A 23811-nucleotide genomic window follows, 5' to 3' on the forward strand; every position below is an offset into this window, starting at 1 on the left:
CAACGGGAAAATAATGACACGCTATCCAGCGCATTGCGCTACTACGCTCCGCTGTTTGCTCTCATAGCAAGATATATATAGGGAATTGTATAGTGCACCTACCCCACGGCTCCGTAGCTCTCCATCCTGCCTCCTGAACACAGTACTGCAGGCGCGCTCCCGCCAGTCACATGACGCTGTCAAACACACCCAAACGCTCTAGCGCTGAAGGTGAGAAGGGGGCGGGGTAGCGGGAGCGCGCTCACAAAGCGGCCACTTCTTCCCTCACACAAATATACAATAATGGCACAATGTACATCTGATTGCTCTCTCTCTTGTCTACTCGCTAACTTCCATCAGAGAAATAAGACTACCATTTAGGATTAATTCACTCGAAAGAGAAAGGTTCACTAACACGGGGCGACGACGCAGCCATTAGTACTTAGATTTTGCACACTCTAGTCATGCTTCCCTAAAGGGACACAATATATTCTAATTCAGTTGTTATATGCTTAGGCCTCCACCTTGCTGCCAGGCATCATATCCATGTAAAGCTAGTCATAATTAGCCAGCCAATATGTGCAATAAGAGCTGCGGGTTCTACTAGACTCGGTGGTGTATAGAGGGCCAGTAGTTCATGAGGAGATTAATGGCCCAGGACAGGTTTCCCGGACAAGCAGGAGACGAATCATCTACAAAGTTATTCCACCAGTGATAAAGTGAATTGCCAGGCCAGTGGTATAACATATGCACTACTTTGGCTATCCAAGGATGGTGGGAAAGAATTTGAAGGAGATTAGTCACCCACAGAAGAAAGACTTATCTCCTCATCTACCATTGCCCTAAGCAACAAGCCACGTTAATGCTATAAAAATGCTTAGAGTGTGGTTCATTTTATAAGGGATTGTTCACCTTTAAAGGAGAACCAACCCCTTTATATTAAAATCCCCTACCCCACATAGACCCTCCTCCCTGCCCCAGCCTAGGTGTTACCCTCAGTAAATGCCCCTAACTCTTTACTTACCCCTGGTTGCACATTTAGCGCATTGGAGTTCATGGGCGCCATCTTCTTCTCTTCGGTAATCTTCAGGTCTTTTTCCGGATCTCAATGACTTTTGGTGATGCGCAGTTGTTGAAAAAATGGCAGACTGCTCCAAATGAGCATGCACCGATATGGGGCTTACTTCACAAAGCTTACCGAAGAGAAGAAAATGGCGCATGTGAACTCTGATGCACTGAATCTGCAATGAGGGGTAAGTAAAGAGTTGGGGGGATTTACCGAGGGTAACACCTAGGGTGGGGGGAAGCAGGGAGGGTGGGTAGGGGATTTTAATATAACGGGTCTGGGTCTCCTTTATATTAACGGTTATGTTACTTGTACGATGTATAGTATGATTCAGATACAATTTGCAACTGGTTTTAATTTATGGTTTTTGAGTTATTTAGCTTTTTATTCAGCAGCTCTCCCGTTTGCTCTTTCAGCAATCTGGTTATTAGGGCCCAAATTACCCTAACAACCATGCACTGCTTTGAATGAAAAACTGGAACATGACTAGAAGACAGCCTCAATAGAAAGAGGAATAATACAAAGTAGCAATAACAATTTGTAGCCTTACAGAGAAGTTGTTTTTTTAGATGGGGTCAGTGTATCTTCCTATTCAGTCCCCATTCTATACATGGTGAAACAAATTGCAAATTGTCTCACTGTCTGCATCACCATTTCATTTTAGTTCACCTTTAAATTAACTGTCGGGCTAAAGGTGGTGTTTCCTCTGTCTGCTCCAAGTCTGTACTCGATTCTGGAAATGGGGTTGGAAATTCTGGGGGACTACAACCCCCTTGCCCTGCCAACCGAATAATGAAAGGGCTGATGTAAAGATTAAAAGGTTGACCTTAATGCAGATTTATGCAGTGAGGAAGAGATAGGAAGATATACAATAATTGTTTCCACCACTGGAAGTGCACCAGGGGCATATTCATTTTTCTTCTGGGCCTTTATCAGAGCCCCCCAATCCTACTCCTTTTCTGTCCATACCCCACCTCCTTCTCCATGCCATCACTGCTCCCACTCCCACCCTTTCCAAAAGCACTGGGCTCATTTGAAATTACTGCCCCAAGCAATCATTAAACAGGCCTTCTTGGGATTTGCTGCTGACCTGAACAAGTCAAACGTCATACAAGCTCTGAGTCAGAACATAATCAACATACTGCAGTAACACTGCAAAGAGGATAATAAGGGAATTACTGCTAGCACACAACACCTACTAGGTTAAACCAGTTCTGTTAAAGGGAGATTGGGATCAGTTACTCATATAGTCTAGTTGACCGAGTGTTCAGGTACAACCAAGTGTTATGGAATCACTATACACCTGTTTATTCAATTTTATTAACCGTTTTGGTTATGTGGCTGCACCATGTATTGCTTGGTAACACAGTCTTCTGCTCAGAATCTACAGCTCTACCACACTGGTACTTCTGTGTTTAACTTCCGCATTAGACAAGAGGTTCCACTTTTAACTGGTATAGATATGGGATCGGTTATACAGAATTCTCGGGACCTGGGGTTTTCCAGATAACAGATCTTTTTGTAATTTGGGTTTTCCAGAAAATCATATAAACATTAATTAAACCCAACAGGCTGGGTTTTGCTTCCAATAAGGATTAATTATATCTTAGTTGGTATCAAGTACAAGATACTGTTTTATTATTGCAGAGAAAAAGGAAATAATTTTTTAATAAATGTGAATTATTTGATTACAATGGAGTCTATGAGAGACATCCAGCCCATAATTTGGAGCTTTCTGGATAACAGATCCCATACCTGTACTTCGGGTAAGGGCACATGGGCAGATTCAGGGAGATTAGTTGCCCCGCCGACAAATCGCCTCTTTTTCGGGGTGACAATCTCCCCGAACTGCCTTCCCCTACCTTCCTGTCGGCTTTAATGAAAAATCGCCAGCGGGATGGCACTCGCGTCAATTTGTTTTCCGAAGTTGTCTCACGAGGAAACTTTGGGCGAATTCGGAAAACGAAGTGCTGCGAGTGCTATCCCGCTGCCGATTTTTCATTAGCCAGCAGGAAGGTAGGGAAAGGCAGTTCGGGGAGATTGTTGTACCGAAGAAGAGGCGATTTGTCACCCACAGCACTTGCTTGAACAGTGCAGCTCTGCTCAGGCTGCCTGCCATTGAAATAAATGAAACCCACCTTTCAGTAGCAGTAAGAGGCAGATTTGTACCCAAAAATGTGCATTTGAACATTTTCAGCTAAAATCTGCCTGCAAGTGCTGGTGACAGGTGGCTGACATTTAACTGTATGGCCGGCAGCTCTGCAGCAACAGACATTTGTTTCACTGAAAAAAAAATGGTGAAGGAGCAAACACTTAGGAGCCCATTCATCAAAGTCTGAATTTTACTTAATATTTTCTGAAAACAACTCTGACCAAATCCATACACGGTTTTTTTCTCCTTATTTATCAAGACACTTTCCCAAAAATTTTGTTTGCAGGGAAAAATTAAAAAAAAAATCGGACAAATTTTTTGGATTTTCCACCCGAAAAAGATCAGATTTTTGCCCAAAAAACATGAAATCTTTGGATTATTGCACAAAGCCGAGCGCAGATCAAAATATCTTTGGGACTTCTCCTATTGACTTTTATGCAACCTGGGCAGGACTTTGATGCCGGATTTTCAGATTCTGACTTTTGCCATCCTCTGGGTATAATAAATCCCAAAATATTTGTGTTTTTTTTTTTCCACTAAAAATTCGTATTTTCTACTAAAAAAAAAAAAAAAAGAAATGTTTAGGGTTTTTGCCATTCGGAGTTTAGTAAATAATCCCCCTGGTGTGCCGTGGGCCTAGTGGAGTTGTCTGTGATTAATGCCAGGCTGCTGTAATCTAGTAGATACAAAATTTAAGAAATTATAATCTACCTTTTGGCCAACTCTGCTTTAAATAAAAGAAAGTCCTGTAAGTCTACTTGCATGAAACATACTGGATTTCTAACCAGACAATAAGCACAGTATTTTTAGCATATCTAAATAAAAGGTCCTAGGTCAACACTCGGCTACACACTTTACTTTTTATAGTTCTAGTTATATTTAAATTGAATCAGCATATCCAGAACAAAAAGCTATTTATATCAATTGTACAGCGTCATCAGCCAGCCAAAATTTCATGCTGTAAATAAGTTTCTCACTATAGATGTGCCTCTAAAGCAATTGAAAAGGGAGGAACTCACTGGAACAGTCTCTCTTTGTCTCTCTCTCCCCAATTTCTGAGCGAGTTGTTCATCCCACCGTGAGCCCCCAGACACGGCAGTTTGTTATCCAGTAGCAACTAAATGCTTTACTAGTGTACTGAAAAACATAAAACACGAAGAACATCATGATACAACATATAATAAATAGGAATAAGGATAAGAGTAACACAGTATCTTTATTATAGTTACCGTAGTAAAATAATGCAGGACAGAACAAAGTACACACTGTCAAAGGCTACAATGCACATGAACACTTCAACGAGAAATGCTGAGGCACTAGGGGAGGTTGTGAGGGATGGCAATTCCCCTATCAGCATAGTTCAATGCTTAAAAAAGCCTCGTCATTTTTATGGAAGTCGGGTATAGGATCTATTATCTGAAATGTGTGGGACCTGGGGTGTCCAACCAAGGGACTTTTCTATAATCTGAATCAGCATAGCTTAAATCTGCTAAAAATGATTTAAATATTAAATAAACCCAGTAGGAGTGTTCTGGTACAGAAAGCAGTATCTTCAGCCATTGTTAGTACAGGTATGGGACCCGTTTTCTAGAGAGCTTGGGATCTGGGGGTTTTCAGATTACAGGTCTTTCTGTAATTTGGATCTTCATACCTTAATAGAAAACCAAAAAATCCTATCAATTTGAGTTATGAAAAGGAAAATAGGTGGAGATAGGAGTTTATGGGACAGCTCCACCTCTATACTATTTTCCTTTTCAGAAATAAAATTCATAAATGCTGCTTTTTGTGAATTTAAGTTAATTTACTCACTTTTTTAGTATATTCATTAAACAAAGGCACTTTAATTAATTTCCATTAATTATCCATGGGTGCAGTGGAACAATTGTATTTGAATTCAGCACAAGCACTTTAATGAATTGATTTTAATTGATTAATTGGAATAATTAATTATAATTAAATTCATCGATTAATTGATTGATGTGATGGCACATAATTGATTTGGAATTCATAGCACTAATTTGAGTGGCTGGCACAGTGCACTTTATAAATAACAGTTGCACAAATATTTATTAACTATAATAATTTGGTAAATAGTTGGAGAGTGTGGTGTTCTACTACTATCCTTTTTAAGAGACATACTACTTAGTAAATACACTTCTACACAATCTGAAAGCGAGTTTAGAAAGTAACCAGGATATTCTCCTTTTTACCAAGTACAATGTACAGAGAAAAAGAAAAATCATTTTTAAAAATTTGGATTAAATGGAGTCTACGGGAGACTATCTTTCTGTAATTCGGAGCTTTCTGGATAATGGATCTCATACATGTATCCTCTAATTAAACAAATAAAAATACAACTTTATGCTGATCTCTCAAAATTCCATATGAAAGCTAGGCACTACCATACAGAACCTCCTGCGATCCAGACCCTGCTATATAGTAGTTACTCCACTGCTTATTACACAATGATTACATGTAGAGCCAGATAAAGAATGAAAAGTATTAAAGGTTATCTGGATGTGATTGTCTCTGCATTGCTTATTGCAGCTGGATCAGTACACCACTGGTTAACCATCGTCAAGCTTCATTGCCAACAATTAGCAAAAGCAAACATTTTAGTGTTCAATACGATCATCAATCTGCAGTGCAATATTGTCAATTAACACTTATATATTACAAGATTAGTCATTTAAGCCAAACCTCAGTTGGTTCAGCATTCAATAGTATTAAGTCCCCTTGCCCAGCTCTAACTAAATAAAAGGCCTATATGTCATGTGGCTTCATATAAACCAGTAAAAATGTAGCTCTCTGTACCAGGCGGGCATACACATTGTACAGAAATACTTTTTCATGCAAAGTGCACAGAATACAAGCTGGTTACTTTAAGAATACAAGAGGCCTTTATCCTCTTTTATTTTGCTTTGTGGCACCACTAACATATTTGGAAGTAGGATTTGTAAAACCAGCCCAGTTCTCAAGCCCTAAACAATGAAGATTGGGCATTTAATTAGCTAGCTGTCACTTAAAACTACTTTCAAAAGCTTCCGCTGCATGCTAATTTCCTTAGTTTCTGAGACGATGCATAAAAACTTCGGCAATGGCTTCCACAGCACAAAGCTAATAAGAGTGTATTGATTTGCAGAATATATCAATATTAGGGATGCGCCAAATCCACTATCCTTCATGAAAGATTTGCCCTTCTACCAAACCGAATCCTAATGCATATGCAAATTAGGGACAGGAAGGGGAAAAAGTGGGGGAAAAAAACCATTTGTTTCACTTGAAAAAATATGGTGAATTTTTCTTAATATTTTCTGAAAACAACTGTGACCAAATCCGTACAGGTTTTTTTTCTCCTAATTTATCAATATGCTTTCCCGAAAGTTTTGTTTGTGGGAGAAAAAAAAACCCAAAAAATTGTGACAAAAACTAATCGTACAAATTTTTAGGATTTTACACCCAAAAACTCAGATTTTTTTTCCAGATTTTTGCCCAAAAAACTCGAAATCTTTGGATTATTGCACAAACCCCTGTGCAAATGGAATCTGATCATATTTTTTTAATAATTCTTATGAGTTAGGGCTTGAATACATGGGTCTTCATACAAATCGAGGATTTCCTATGCAAACATTACATTCTTACCTTGAAGTACAGTTTAACAGACTAATCTAATTGAATTTATGCGACTTTGAGGTTTGATGCAAACTAAAACAGATTTTGTCTCAAGTGCACTGCGTGGGTATAGGGTAGGGTCGTACTGAAAACCGTTAGGGATAATTGGATCCCATATGACAACAGCTCAAGAGAGAAAGGAACATGGGTAAAATCTGAATTGTGTGCTATAGATGCAAGGAAGTTATGTCAGGTGACATGCGATTGGCTGAATCTGGTCAATTGTGCAAAGTCCAATGCTATGAGGCTGCCCAAACAACAATATAAGATAGTTAGGCCTCCTGCACACTACCCATCTGCTCCTCACCCCCAAAAACTAAACAAGCTTACTCTATTGGCAATTAAAGTTATGAACTGGAAAAAGTTGAGTTCCCAAGGAAAAAAACCGAGGGTCTCCCCCTTGCCCAAGAAGCTATGGGAATAAAGGCAATATTAAGGGGCATATTTATCAAAGGTTCAAAGTGAAAATTCCAATATTTGGATTTTTTTTTTTTTGCCAAAACTGTCAAATTCGACAAGGGAATTGTTGAAATTCGATTAGCATTTAAAAAATTATATTTTTGAAATGTATCATGCACTGGTCCTTTAAGAACTTGAATTCGACTATTCGCACATTAAACCTGCCGAATAACTATTTTAGCCTATGGGGGGCATCCTGGGATCAATTTGGAGTTGTGTGCTGCCTTCCTGAAAATCAAGTTTTTTTCGGAGGAAAAAACGCAAATCGAATTTGATTTGAGTTTGTGGGTTGATCCCATTCACCCAAGTTTTATAAATTAAAATTTATCAATAAATTGCAGTCGCAATTGCAATTTTAGTTCATGGGAGTGTTAATGAACTTGAAAATTCGACCCTTAATAAATCTGCCCTTAAAACAATGGAACCAACGTAACCCTCACCATGCGCAGGTAGGCGGAAGCTAAATCAAAAGCTTTTACTGGACTATAGATGTAATGTTGGACCCTTACTGTTGTGAGCGGGTAGGTAATTTTCCCATCTAGACCTACTAACTTCATAATGGAGAACCTGCATATTATACTGACTGGACCAGGAACTCGACTTGCTGTGGTTTCTATGAATGGAGTTTGAGAATGTTCTTGGGTTAAGTTTCATGAAGGGTCATAATTTATATATATATATTTTTTTTTAAATTATTGATTGTATTCTTTTGCTTTTAGGCTAATACTTATGTACATTCACAAAATATTCTCTCTATCTAGTAATTTCACTATTATGTCCAACTGACATAAGAATTTAAAGGGGTAGTTCACCTTTAAGTTAACTTTTAGTATGTTATAGAATGAATATTCATTTGGTCTTCATTTACTATAACTTGTAACAGTGCTGTCCTATTTCTGTGGCACCAATGACCAACGGGGTTCAGGATCAATAAAGGAACCCAGTCTCCATTTTTAAAACATTCCCATGTTATCACAACAAATGTTAAGACCATACCCACCTCAATGGTGGCAGCACACTAAAAAAACAAATGGTTTATTAAGTCATAATAAGACTTGCCTTTAAATCCATATGTCTCCTCCCCTGTAAATATATAAACACCGTAGGGATCCCATAACAAATATTTCCAAATGTTAACAAACCACCCCAAACACCCACCCACCCGGCTCACCTCCCACAGGCAGTGTAGGGCAGGCAGAGTATGGGGCACACACAGAAAGAGCACAGGGCAGGAAGAGTATGGGACACACACAGGAGCACAGAGCAGGCGGCGTATGGGGCACACACAGAAGGAGCACAGGGCAGGCAGAGTTTGGGGCACACACAGAAGCAGCACAGGGCAGGCAGAGTTTGGGGCACGTACAGAAGGAGCACTGGGCAGGCGGAGTATGGCACACCTGGGCTCCATAGGGCAGGCAGAGTCTGGGGCACGTACAGGCAGTGTAGAGCAGGGAAGGCAGAGTATGACACACAGGCTGGTGACTGAGCCGTGAAAAATGCAGGGACTTACAGGTGTGAACAATGCAGGTCTTACACACGAGCCAGACTTTAATGTGGAGGCCTCCAGCTGGACAGTACTGATTTATAGTTTATGAATTATTTGCCTTAATCTTCTACCTCTTTTCAGATGATGATGCAAGGGGGACACTGACCAAATAAGTCAAACAACTATTGCTCTGTGAGAACTCTACTATTCATCTTTCAGTCTGTCCTTCCAACCACTGACTGGTTGCTAGGGTACGCTGAATCCTAGGTACCAGATAGCCTCTAAAATTTCAAACTGAAGCGCTCTGGAGCAATATCATGGTCTACATCATACTAAAAGGTGCTTTAGATACCACTTTAAGCACCATAGTAACCCATAATCTGTTATTAAACTCATATGCTTTTATCCTAAGACATAATACTCTTTACCTGAATATAAAATGATGCATAAGGGTTTTGCCTACCCCAAGGATAACATGGTATGCAAGTATAGATGATTCTTACCAAAAACAGGGTCAGTATCAACAAGATATGTAAACTTTCCTTACACAAGCACTGCGACCGAGGGTAATGGCATGAGGTACGTTTTATAACCTTGAATTTCGCGAAAAAAAACAGTGACATAAAGTTCAAAAATACCTTCTCACTGGTGTCAGTGTGAATCTCTCTCAGTTAAACATAGTAATTACATAACTGCCAGAAAAACCAGAAGGCGGCCATTTCCACGTCTCCTTAAAGAGAGCTGTAGAACTAAAGCCTGGTATTAACAGTATTAGTAAAACTACAAAAACCTCAGAAATCACATTATTTGAAAATACCGGTCATTTTGGGGGGGGGGGGGGGTAGTTCATGATTTTTATTTTGACTTTATTGATTTTAGAAAGAAAGAAAGGCGAGATAGAAAATGCAATAAGGTGTTGACTGATACATAAGATCTAGTTAATGGAGCAGATGTTGAAATTATAGGTTTCTTCATCAGATCAAACATGGATGAACAGAGCAGAGCTGGTTAAAAAAAAACAGTAATTCTACTTCAAAAAAAACATTTACATGTACTGGATAGCATAGTATGTCGTGGGATGACACCCAGCCGGTATTTGACCATTTTAGCCAGTAAATTACCAGCTAGGGACGGATTGGGATTACAAATGTACCGTAAAGTACATGGGCGGTAAATAAACTCTGCCTTTTCCTAACCATCTCCACTGCACTATTTTACAGGCCCACTTCTGCTTAATGTTTAATTTTGTTGTGAATTTTGATCTCAATGCAGAAAAGAGAAGCAGTGGAAACCGGGAAGTGGATTTCGGCCAGCGGTCTTCGGCCCCTGTGTGGCCCTAGCCTAAAGCAAACAGGCAGTTTTGACAAGTGCAGGGCAACAGTCAATTACAGTTGTATTTAAATTATTAACCATCAAGTTTTGGTCTTACTGGTCCTTTAAAGTACTGGTTTAGATAATTTAACTATAGACGCTTTTTCTTTATCTTTGGTGAAGGTCCGATTTTAGAGAAATCCGACCAATCCGTCAAATTATCATTAAGTTAGTGGGAGTCGAACGATTGTACATGTTAAGATTTTTCGGCCAACATCTGTCAGAAAATTGGTCCGTCAGGTTAAAAAAAATTTATCGGTCCCAGTGCAATCTATCTATGTTTGCAGGGCCAAGTAGGCAACTACCTTCAGTTTTCCTGGCAATATCGCCTGAAATTGTCTTTTTAGTTGATGGACAAATCTGACATTTAAACGATCGTTTCAAGATAATCGTGGTCTCCTGATAACGAAAAGATCATATAAAAATCTTTACATCTATGGCCAGCATAGCACTGAGCCATGTCAGCTCCCTAATCAGCTGATTGCGTGCAAAGAGATAAAAACACTACTAGGAATAACCAGGCACAGATAGTGTCTTTTCACGTCTTTTTCATTTGAAGCTGAAATGCCTTAATTGGTGTGTAACATGGTTTACAGAAGTGTAGCACAGTACAGAACGCAGAACAAACAAAGTAAATGGTAACACCAAAAAGCAATGTTTCAAGAATAATCTAGAAAACTGTTTAAGGAACAAGGAATAATTAGCAGATGACTCATTCCAACAATCCTCTACATCCTCTCATTTGATATATTGTGAAAATGTGTACTTTAGGAGCCCAGAGAAAGGAAATGAACAGTGATTGTATACCAGTGCTCCTTCTTAAAATAGAGGCATCTATAACAAATTATTGTTAATCTAAAGGTGAATTTTCCCTTTAGAATGCCAAAGCCCATGAAAAGCTGCTGAGCTAAACAACCAAACATTTCAGGATGCCTGTCATTTAGCAGAGAGAAATAAGGATTCTATAAAGTGGCTAAACTAAACCAAGATTCCTGCTTCAACTCCGGAGAGAGGAAAATCATCTAATCTCTCTGAGATTTAGGCACCGTAAACTTGTAATGTCACTCCTGTAGGACAAGGATTCCTGTATAATTATGCTATAATTGCTATACACTGGGAACACAATTTAAAATAAATGCCAATATTTATTAGATTTTGATACTGATATATAAAGCCTACTCTCTGTTGAATATGGCAGGATGTTTAAGAGAAACATGGTATGGATACTACTCCCCAAAGATCCATGATGATGAGAAAGCAAAACCTTTTGAGTTACCTCTGACATTGTGAAAACCTGGAGCTCATATCTACGAAAATGCAGTTCCTTGGAAGTTAGCATTAAGCTGACCATACACGAGAAGATATGCTCGTTTGACGAGGTTGCCAAACAAGTGGACCTTGCCCTGTTATGCCCACAGCATCAAAAAGCCTTGTTCAGACAGGATATCAGTTGTGCAAACCCTTCGGGGGGCCTATACACAGGTAAGTAAGTTGCTGAATCAGTTTGTCTGGGCTTTTATTGGCCTGTGTATGGACACCTTAAGGGACATAGACATCACTTGTGAAATGATGACCACTACATTTTTATGACAATTTGATTATGGCAGGACATAGGTAGATTGCACAAGAGAAATAACCGACTGTCAGTTCTTAATAACTTGAACTTAACAGGAGTAGACAACAAGGCCCTTGTAATTTGACAAAAACAACCAGAAAAATCAGGAAACATAAGAAGTACTAAGAGGACATAAGAGGTATAGGATTTAGGAGGTATAGGAGTAACAGTAAATAAATAACACCTGAACACAATTAGAGTAAGGCCAAGTGCAATTGCTCTGCTGTTGCCGGTCTTCGTCTTTTTCTCCAGGCAGAGAGAAGAAAATCTGCTCTCCATGTATCTGCATTGAAAAATACAGCTTCTGCCTGAGTGCAGGTGCATGGAGTGGAGATCGGCCTGAAAAGACCAGCTTTCATTTTTTCTGTCCATTCTCCACCTACCTGCACTCAGCCACACTCCATGTGCCCTTGGCTTAAGAGTCAGGTATCTAATGACAATAAAATCCTTGTCTTATATTAGAAGTGTGTACATTTATAAATGACTGGCTAACAACAACAACCACCCCAAGTTAAAAGGAGTGCATAAAAGCTTTTACATGCCTGTATTCAGAGGTTACAACAACCAAACATGACATGGTCTCTAGCAATAAATCAACATGCAAACGTATACAGGGATCTTTGCAGTATCAAAACAGACACTTGTGAATTTCCTAAACAAAAATATTAATTAAAAAATAAACTGGTTTCTTTGGAAACTTTTAAGAACTATGCACAAAAGCTGAACGTAACATATTTATACATATAAAGCTCTAAAATATAACCCAAAAGAAAACTATTCCCCGCTAATAAGGCTGTGTTCACAAAATGTACAATAAAATACATTGCACAGTTGGGTATCTATATTAGCGGGAAGAGTCATAATTGCTGTGTAAGACTGGACGTTTTTCTGGCCACACTTATTCTCCTTCAACCTGGAAATGAAACCCTGGTGGTAAAACAAATGCATCACATAACCGCAATGCAACTTTGGGCAACTAAAATCACTGAAAAATTCTAACTCTAAGGTAGGTTTTAAAGAGTGTATTGCCACCATAACAGGCTTACAGGCTTGGAGCCTTCCCGAGACACTGATCTGGGCCTCTAGGGAATCCACCCCAAAAGTTTAGGGACCTTAGCACTAATGGAAAATAGGCCTAGTTCTCCAATTCTTCCTAACAGACACTGGAATGTCGAAGGAAGGACTGTGTTACAAAGCATTTTTCAGACACAGAAGTATTCTTGTTTTACCCAGCAGGGAGAGCACTATACAATGAATGTCTCGTCATCATTTTGGCCTCCTTATAACAAGCAATAGCTTACAATGTCAATCAGATAACTCCAGTGTTACATAAGACACTAGCCTCAAGGGATGGTAACATCAAAAACTTTGAAAACAAACAAACTTCAAATACATTCACATATCGTTTGTCATGCAGAATTTCTAAATATACTTCCCACAATATATGACAAAGTCATGATTCATTTCACCATTACTTAGAAAAAAATTCTAATAGAACAAAACTATTTAGATCAACAGGGCCTTCTTTACCGCTTGTATCAGTCACTATTTATATGTAACCTGCACAGTGACAGATTTTCATCTGAGTGGTCACTCAATGTGCATAATTGCCTAGGGGCCCCATATTGTTGTGGGGGGAGGGGTGGGTGGAGCAGGGAAACAGCCTGGGGGAAGAATTAATCTGCCCTTGAACATATAGTTTTAACTTCTATTTTGCCAAAGAGCTGAATATGTTGCCTGTTCATTTTTGCACCAGATATAAAAATAATTTGTGGAGGACAGAATTTTCAAATGTACACCAAGAAAACAAATGCATTTGAGACTATTTGTGTTACTCTGTCAACTAGAAACACCAAATATGTAACTTGGAGAAGAAGCAGAACAATAGAGGGGATGAGAGAACTATGCTGCCAACTCTTCAACATTCTGACTTTTTTCTGTAGTGTTCCGACATGGCGTTTTGTTATAGTCACAAAGTACCAGAAAACTGATTTCTATTGGGTGCTGACAAGCAAACAACTATTATTTAATCGTGTATGCATATAAATTAAATACTGGCACTCATTTAATAGCCCCTTTCATTTTACCATGATTTACCATTTTACACAAGGTTTACTGGTGCTGTACGATTGGGAACATTTGTTCTGATGTGACTGACAAAGTCACGGAAGCCCCAATGCTCCTATATATTCCTGAAAGCCCAGCCTAAAGGCCAGTAAAGTATTGAAGACTAAAGATTTGTTTTGCAGGCAAATGGATACACATTATAATGACAGTGCCCCTTTTAAAAGCTGACATTTCTGCATAAGCTAAATCTGAGGGCACACAAAGAGCTGGTTCTGCTGCTCTCAGCCCACAATTATTTTTTTTTGCAGGCTGAGAAAAGTGGATCTGCTCCCTTCCCTGGCTCCACTGCAGAGCACTGAAAAGGTCCACTTCTGCTTTAGTGCATGCACCCGGAGAGGGGCGGAGGTTGGCATAAAAAGGCAAAAGCATGCATTTTTGGGCTAACCGCCACTCCGCATGTCTGTACACAAGAGGAAGCTGCACTTTTCAGGAGAAGTTGATCCACTTTTCTCAGCCTGCCAAAAAAAAACACAAGCTGAAAGCAGAGGAGTCAACATTCCTTGTGCCTAATAGCATCCCTGCCCAGTGATTTTGTTCCATTTACTTGTATGGCAAAACAGACTGGTACTCTTGCTAAGAATATGCATCTAGAAAATATACTGTTGCAAATGATATATAATTTCTACTAGGGATGTACCAAATCCACTATTTTGGATTTGGCCGAACCCCCGAACCCTAAGTGAAAGATTCGACCAAATACCGAACTGAATCCGAACCCTAATTTGCATATGCTAACTAGGGGTAGAAAAGGGAAACATTTTTTACTTCCTTGTTTTGTGACAAAAAGTCTACCATTTCCCTCCCTGCTCCTAATTTGCATATGCAAATTAGGTTTCGGTTCGGCTGGGCAGAAGGATTTGGCAGAATCCTGCTGAAAAAGGCCGAATCCCGAACCGAATCCTGGATTCGGTGCATCCCTAATTTCTACAAACTGAGGAATAATATGTTGGGGTTATAGCAATAAAGAATAATAACTGCTAATCAAGTAAGTCAATTAACCCCAATCCTACCCACTAAGCTGCAAAGCATCAAGCCGCAAAATGCTGAAATGGCCCTGTGTTCCACTGTCCAGTTTCAAAATTAAAGGGGAACTTAATTGAAAATGATAATTTAATATAAGCTTCATCATACTGAAATTATTTTCTAAATACAACCAATAAAATATTCTGCACATATTCTGAGATAATCAAATTTATCTTCACTATTTCTCTCTCAGCATCTGTTTCTTCTCATTCTGTTTTCGTGCAGGAGTTAGGTGTCAGATATTCATTGACAGTTAGATCCAATATACCTTATAGGGGGCTCCTTTTGCCTATTAAAATCCCCAGACATCATGTCTCTCTACATGCAGGATTTGTGCAAAAGGCAGTTATTTTGTTAGATTTTGTTTGTACTGGAATCAGTTATTTGAATGAGCTCTAATTCATCTGCTAGGAAAGGAAGCCCCCCTATAAGAAATATTGGATCTAACTGTCAATGAATATCTGACACCCAACTGCTGCATGAAGACAGAATGAAGAGAAACAGCTGCTGAGAGAGGGATAGTGAAAATAAACGTGATTATTTTAGAAACAATGCAGAATATTTAATTGATTGTATTAAACAGTTTCTTATTTCAGTATGCTCAAACTTATATTAAATTTTCATTTTCAAAGTTCCCCTTTAATATCTCATTTTGATGACACCAAATTAACCAAAAAGTTTTAATTTGTCCACAAATATTTTTCTGTTAATAGCATACCTTTAAACAATTCAACACTTGTAAAACTTAGCCCCATGGGACCTAAAAGGCGAATCAAAAACTAATACCAGATGAAATTCCTCATTTGCTGATGTTAGCAGTAGTGAGAGGAAAAAAAAGCACCTATTGCTTTGAAAACTGCCAGCTATCAGCTGATTACATTTCCCAATTACCACTGTTTAGCAAAAGAAAATTATTCAGTTTAATAAAGTTTTTCCTGTATCAGGCAGAAGCAGCTGGCTAAACTCATGACCAACTGTCAGTGCAACAGGGTTTTTTATGACTGTAGCAGGAATGCCAAACTGTCAGTAATCAAGTTCTTATGACCTACAAGTCCCGATGGCTTGCTGACAATGAAGGAAGTTGTGTTAACATCTGGAAGGACAGGAGTTCACACAGTAGGCTAATTTGGTATGGCATGTGTGCACTGTATATCACTGCCACAAAATAAATATACATTTGTACTCACACACAAGAGTATTTAAACCTAAAGCTCTGCTTATGGTAGTTCTGCTGATGCTCTGCTTATGTCAGCCCTATAGAAAGCCTGAGTTACCAGCTCTTAAAATGTAATATAGAAATTGATTTCTTTAGCTGTTACATTTTTGTTACATTATTGTGCAACATGTTTTAAGACACAAGCAAAGCTTGAGAGGAGAATAATGCAATAAATTGAAAAAAAAAAATCACAAATTCAAGCTAGATTCAAAGCAAAGAATAAATCGATCATGAGTATCCTTGTGTAACTGAGGGACAACAACAGTCTCATTAGTGGCTCTGCCATCCAAATAAAAAGGTTTTGTTTATGCCTGAAAACATTTGCTTACTCTGTAGATTCTACCCGGCAGCCTATCTGGTCCATATGGAGATTTGGAGCCTGTTCACCTGCTTCTTAAAACAGCCTACAAAGTAGAACAACTATTTTACACTTTTGCACTGCTAGGTTTTAACCGTAAAAACAAAAAGTAAACAGTTTAGTGCTTCTAAACAGTGTGGCTCACTTTAAATCATCAAGAATGCTTGGGACCTGAGGTTTTCCTGATAACAGATTTTTCCGTAATTTGGATCTTCATACCTGAAGTCTACTAGAAAATCGTTTAAACGACCGGCCTTTCTGTATTTCTGAGCTTTCTGTATAACGGGTTTCCGGATAACTGATCCCATACCTGTACTTGCATTTTGCTGGACCTTTTTAGCTGCATCTTGACTGCTTTTTGTTTGACAAGTTTTCACTAAACAATATTTTTACTAGTACTATGTTTAAATTGTTTAAAAGTCCTATTTGCAGGTACAGTAAGCACAACTGCTTCTGAAATATATACTCCATGTATAAAAGTACCGCAGCCAAAGAAACTAGATTATAATGTAAACAAAGTCTGGCAACTCCAGATTCCACACTCATTAATCTTGCCCTTTTTTTTCTTTTTTACATGGAATGGCTAGGCTGTTCTTACAAATTAAAGGGATATAAATCACATGATAACCTTTGCTATGCAGTTACTAATGAGACAAATAGGATGAAAAGAAACAATATAGGATATCAAATGTTTAACAATCACTATACATTAGATTTGAAATGTTGCATTCTAATAGAAGCAGCCATCCAACGACGGAAAGCTTCAGAATACATCATGAAAATCACATTGTTTGCTCCATGACAGCAACACTTCCTGAGGAAGTAACAATTCAATAAGCTAGTAAGGTAAAGAAAAACAATGCAGAGGAACAAATTAATGTATATTCTATTTATAATCTTGTTTTTCACCACTGTAAATAAACATAAAAAAAAACTTGAGGCTATCCCCAATTACAGACACAGAACACAAGTTGAAGCGGTTTTTAATATCTTCATTTATGTATTCATTGCCAGCAAATCGCTTTACATTCATTTACAAGGTACAGGGGTCTTACACACATTTTCCCTCTAACACATTATAAATGTGATAAACAAACAGTTGGAAATCTTTGTATTTGTATTGAAATCTTTGCATCACACTAAAAAGGAGTTGTAACAGGCCGCAATCTATTAGTTGGCAACATGGCTCATGTTGTTTTTGCAAAGATTTCGACACATTCACACTTGAAAGCATTCTGAGACTTAAAATAAGGTTAGAACATGCCATTGCTTGACTATTATACTGGCAGCAGCCTATTCCAGCCACAGATACCCAATCCAGTTGCCTATTCTCCTTCTGCAAAGCTGCTGCCCAGAACCCCACTGTCTCCTCTGCAGCACGTTACAATTCATTTGTGGTGGGTCTCTTTTTCATTTACCAATACTAGGCAGCAGTACCCTAGTGAAGTTTCATTTAACTTGAATAAAACAAAGCAAAAACCTAGGTCAGGTCAAATAAAGTCAAGTCGTTTGCCCAAAACCCAGTCCTTCAGCAACAGGAGACCAGTCAATTAACAGCAGCTCATAAAGCCAAAATACACCTGGTAAAGTTGTCCCCAGTAGTTTCCTATTGACTCTTACTATCCAGCCTCACAGACTCTACCTTCCATGCATATATCTAAAATAAGCCTCACAGCCGCCATCAAAAGGGGACAGGGCTCGTACAGCCATACAGGAGCCGGTAGATTTTGGGTCTTAAAGGGGTAGGGGCGACTGTGCTATCCTTACTTGGATTATAGGGTCCCTTGTTGTAAGCGAGCTGCACACTTCGGAAAGGAAGGCGGTTGCTATGGTGGCTACATGTTCTTTCCACTACACAGCGTTCATATTGGCAGCTTCTACACAGTCCAACAGTACTTACAGCTGCCGCAAAACTACGAACTGCAGGCTCCTAGTCTCCAGTCTCACAGAAAATCTCAGCGAACAAGTCTCATCCCGCGAGACTGGCGTCACGACTTCACGCAAGTGCGGTGACGCATCACGCTGCCGCCTTGTGGGAATGATGAGGCTGTGTAACTGAGCATGATTCAGCCTGAAGCTAATGGGAAGTTGAAGTAGCTCCCGTCAGAATTTGTCTTACTCATTTCCACCACCTACTTCTGTTACAGAACAAATAAAACTTTAAAAAAACAAAAACCTTTCGTTGATTTCCTGTCATGCCTTTCTGCTCCTGTTGTTCTCCTCAAGAATTTAGACTTAATTGTGCCAGGGAACTGGAAAATGAGACTTTTTTTTCCTTGCTTCTTCCTCCACTCATTTTCCAATTTCAACAAAAAGGAAAGAGGTTTTGTGCATACAAGGGCCAAGTAAAATTGTCACTATTTTAGCTTTTTTTATGTTTATTGGGGATGCACCGAATCCACTATTTTAGATTCAACCGAATCCTTTGCAAAAGATTCTGCCAAATACTGAACTGAATTCTAATTTTCATAAGCAAGTGGGAAGGGGAAAATATTTTTTAATTTACTTTGTTTTGTGACAAAAAGTCATGCGATTTACCTCCCCGCCCCTAATTTGCACATGCAAATTTGGTTCGGCCTGGCAGAAGGATTCAGTTAGGGTTTCCACCTGGCTGGTAAAAATGATGGTTGATCCCAATGTTATTAATAAGGAAAAAAGATAAATATATAGGAAGGCCGGTATTTTTTCCAGAAAAGGTGGCAAGCCTATATTCAGCTGAACCCGAATCCTGCTGAAAAAGGTCGAATCCCGAACCAAATCCTGGATTCGTTGCATCCCTAATATTTATTGCATATATCAGTTACAGTAACAATCACACAGAAATATTAGTTATGAAGACATGAACATGTTAAAACTATAACAATTTATCTGGACGAGTCATTGATACACAGATCAATACTTTGGTTAACCAGAAGAAAAAAAAAGCAGGAATAAGGTCCTGTTAAAACAAAAGAAAATAATAACTAAAGCAGTTCACATCCAAAAAATAGATTTTTGGTGAGCTGTATAGGTGCCTTGCTTCCTGGTTAGTGCTCTGTGCTGCACCCATGAAATCCAATAAAAAGAAGGGGAGTGGTTATTTGACATGTTTCGGGTCGATGCCCAAAGCCTGGTCTGTAAAAATGAAGCTTGTTGTCCATGTTATTAATAGAATTAAAGGCATACCTTCCAACTGTCCTATTTTTAGAGGGACAGTCCCTCTTTTTTTTGTTGAAATCACTGTTTATTGAGAATTTTATACACAAAGACAGTATATGGAAAGAAACAAAAAATAGAAATAAAACAGAGGGGGGGGAGGGACATGGTAAAGAGGAGGGAAGGAAATACAATGTGATAGATACACATTACACCGGTATTGCCAATATATTAACAATTGGAAATAAAGGCTCATATAACGAAGCTGTCATAAAATGTGTTGGGGTAACAACAGTAATGCAATAAGTAATAAACATGAATCATAAAGCTGTGCGTTGGACAGTCCCTCTTTTGACAGCTCAACTTGCAATCCCTCATTTGTACTAGTCCTGTTTTTCTCTGCACTGAACAGCCAGAAAAGAAACAAAGTTTCTAACTTAATTGGCTTTTGGCAAAGCACCCAGAACAGGTACAGCAGAGAATAAGATACTTTTGTTACAATTTCAAGATAAGCAAATAAGCAATTGTAACAATATAAGATAACAGGTCCCTTGGGAGAAGTTAGACTCACAGCTTAAAGGGCAGTTCATCTACATTAGCAAAACTGTAATAACTGGGGGAAAAAACACAGAAATATGTTCAAACTTTCATAACCTTCCAAATTTTGTAAAATGAACATGGTAATTAGGGGGTGTGGCCACAAAAAATGGGCCTGGTCCAAAAAAAATCGCTGAGATAAATACGGCAACTTTTTTGTCCCTCTTTTTATTTCAAAATGTTGGAAAGTATGTTAAAGGACATTATTTTTCTTTCAAAAAGGGACAAATCGAAGGGCAGCACCAGAGCGAAATATGTCTGCACACTGCAATTGATTTCCTTGTTCTTGTTACTGATTTACTGTACGTGTTTAATCGGAAAGGAAAAAATAAATTCCCACCTTATTTCTTATAAGTTTTAGGTGCTTTTGATGGCTTGAGTGTTCCACATATGTGTCACAGTTCAAAAATGCTTTGAACAGTCAAACTACATTGTGCTTTGTGTGGTATTAGAGCTTAGTGAAAGTGTTGAGTTCTAACATCCCACTGAACCATTAAACCCCCCAATATTGTGATAAAATTAACGTAGTTCAAGTCAGTGGAGGGAAGGAGCTTAAAGAGACTTTCAATGCAAAAACTTCTGCAAAATGAAAGAAAACGCAAATCCAAGTATCTTTGTCATTAGTTAGAACATTCCAGTGGATTTAGAGTTATACATAAATTAGTGATAACATGCCTGAACAGGCCTAGGCCAAGAAGATGAGCCCCCATGTCTGGGTTTTGGATGGTGTCAGGTCAGACATTAAGGGGCAGATTTACTAGTAGGCGAAAATTTTCCAACGTCCACTTCGCACCCAGCACAACACTTTGCCAATTTGAAAATTTGCTCAGACTTCGCTAATTCACTAAAATGAGGAGTTCCGTTGTGGGCGCCAAACGCTGGGGAGGAAATTTAACATTGTATGGACGTCTTTATGTTAAATGTTGGTGCATATTACACATTTAAAACACATGTCTAGGGAACCTTAATAAAGACAATAGAGTTCTTCTAATGCCCTACACATGTGCCTACTGTAAAATTAATGTTCCATATGTTTGCAAATGTATGGGGAAAACCGGTTACCCAAATAAAGTTTGAGTTCGGTCTTTTGAAGGCAAACAGGCTGAAAAAAGAAAACAACGCCAGCGTTCTTTGACCTTTAATGCATTTTCGGCTCACAGAATATAATGTAAGTGACAGAAGATTGAGGAAGGTCTAGCTACTTTAAAGGAAAACTATTACCCCCAAACAATGTAGGTCTCTATAAAAAGATATTGCATGAAACAGCTCATATGTAAAACCCTGCTTCATGTAAACAAAGTTTTTCATAATAATATACTTTTCTAGTATGTGCCATTGGTTAATCATAAATAGAAAATTGGCATTTTAAAAAATAAGGGCCACCCCCTGAGATCATACGATTCACTGTGCAAACAAACATAACAAATAAACTGCACTTCTTAGGTCACATGAGCCAATTAACAGAAAGAGTTGTGTCTTTTGCTTCAACACTTCTTCCTGTTATAGTTAGAGTTGTAGTATTTCTGGTCAGATGATCTCTGAGGCAGCACACAGACCATCATGAAATGGGGGTTCAAGGCAAGAGATGTAAAAGAGCAATATTTACTAGTTTGGTAAAATTCTTTAATATGTCACTTAATATGATAAAAACTATCTGTTGCTTAAGTATTCATTTTGGGGTATAGTTTTCCTTTAATGCACTTAATGCACTTTGCAGAGTAACAACCATTCACCAAAGCAAATTGTCGACTGGCGATAGAGTTCGCATGACCGCTATCGTCTGTCTGTTGGCAATGTCTCTGCGGGCGGTAATGCTAGCAAATTGAATGTAGCATTAGCCACATCACCCTTTGTTTACTCTGACCCTAAGCAGGACCCCTCCTGTTTGGTAATGCTATAGTTGGCACGACCATATACAGTTCATTAGAAGGGAGTCTGGTCAGGTGTGGCTTATAAAACAGAAAAGGACTTCAAGCTAGTATGGGTGTGGGTTGGAAACTAGCAGATTCGTCTTGGAAAAAAATATATACCTGCATTTTTGTGTTTTTAAACCCTCAAACTGTAAGGTAACTACAAGAAGCAATATTTTTTGTAAACTTTTGACTAAAGATTCTATGAAATGGTTATATATGTCTCTATATGACTCTAAGCTACCTAACTGCAAAATTAAACTAAAAATAACAGGTTTTACATTTCCAAAGTTCAATGGATATGTATACAATTACCCAAACTATGCAGTGGCTGCTAAATTTGAATAGTATCAATTCATTTTTAAGGTTAAGACTTCAGACCGCTTATTTTACTGGTATAGGACCTGAGGCATTAGGCAGAACTCAACGGTGCAATGTCCAATGGAATGTGACCAGAGGTGCAGCTCTTTGCACTACTGTGAAGTGTAGAGTGGGTATGCAGAAGTTGTGCTGCTTTCTTTCAATGGTGCTGCATAAAGAGTACATGGTTACATGAGTACATAATTGGGTGGTATGAGGATGTCCCCTATAGTGCGTCCAACAATGTTGTCATTCATACACAGTGGCCCTGAGTTTGATTCCACTCTGAGCACTATCTTCAAAGATAGAAAGAATATATAGTGCAATACGGCCAATATAATCTTGCTAAGGAATACTACTCAGAGCTACTCACAATTTTGAAATTCTTATCAGGCGTTGAATAGACTTGTTAACCGCTGGAATGGATCCTTGTCTTAAAACCTGTAATGAATGGCTGCACTAGTGTGATACTTCCTTGTTTTTCGGATGTTTTCTAAGGGTTAATTGTACTCACCGAGTGTTGAATGAAATATTAGCGTTTAAAGATTTTTACTTGTAGCACGGAATGCTTCCTTGCAGCGGGGATCGGGCTTACGATGGTGCAGTCTGTGATCTCCGCGATGTTCTTCGGTGCGCAAAGGTTCATTCGGTTCCGGTAGGCGGTGAGTACGGACTGGTGGCTCCAAGCTAAGACTTATCACGGGGGCTGTCGGCGTGGCGATCGTGCCCTTCTGGATGCTCTTCACGTCTTTGTTTGCAGCGTGGAGTCTTTCCAGAAGGGCACGATCGCCACGCCGACAGCCCCCGTGATAAGTCTTAGCTTGGAGCCACCGGTCCGTACTCACCGCCTACCGGAACCGAATGAACCTTTGCGCACCGAAGAACATCGCGGAGATCACAGACTGCACCATCGTAAGCCCGATCCCCGCTGCAAGGAAGCATTCCGTGCTACAAGTAAAAATCTTTAAACGCTAATATTTCATTCAACACTCGGTGAGTACAATTAACCCTTAGAAAACATCCGAAAAACAAGGAAGTATCACACTAGTGCAGCCATTCATTACAGGTTTTAAGACAAGGATCCATTCCAGCGGTTAACAAGTCTATTCAACGCCTGATAAGAATTTCAAAATTGTGAGTAGCTCTGAGTAGTATTCCTTAGCAAGATTATATTGGCCGTATTGCACTATATATTCTTTCTATCCTACTTAGATATTGGGGACAGATCGTCGACTTAGCGCACCAAATCCTTTTGCCTTCCTATTGTATTATTAATTTGCGGACC

The 23811-nt window shown here is 38.9% G+C and overlaps 1 protein-coding gene across 6 annotated transcripts in view; it reads right to left on the reverse strand.

The window, feature by feature from the left end:
- Positions 1-18567, reverse strand: part of apc.L (adenomatous polyposis coli L homeolog) — an 82243-nt gene extending 63676 nt beyond the window's left edge. The window contains exons 1-2 of one of the 6 annotated variants that reach the window (XM_018243426.2): positions 18425-18566; positions 4217-4334 (exon numbers count right to left, since the gene is read on the reverse strand). The gene's annotated coding sequence lies outside the window, so the exon portion shown is untranslated. Of the gene's footprint in view, positions 1-102; positions 244-4216; positions 4335-18291 lie in introns of those variants that run through there. The other 5 variants (XM_018243416.2, XM_018243459.2, XM_018243443.2 and 2 more) reach the window with 5 other exon arrangements.
- Positions 18568-23811: the final 5244 nt, after the last annotated feature.

Source organism: Xenopus laevis, chromosome 1L, assembly GCF_017654675.1.
Source record: "Xenopus laevis strain J_2021 chromosome 1L, Xenopus_laevis_v10.1, whole genome shotgun sequence".
NCBI classification, from domain to species: Eukaryota; Metazoa; Chordata; class Amphibia; order Anura; family Pipidae; genus Xenopus; species Xenopus laevis.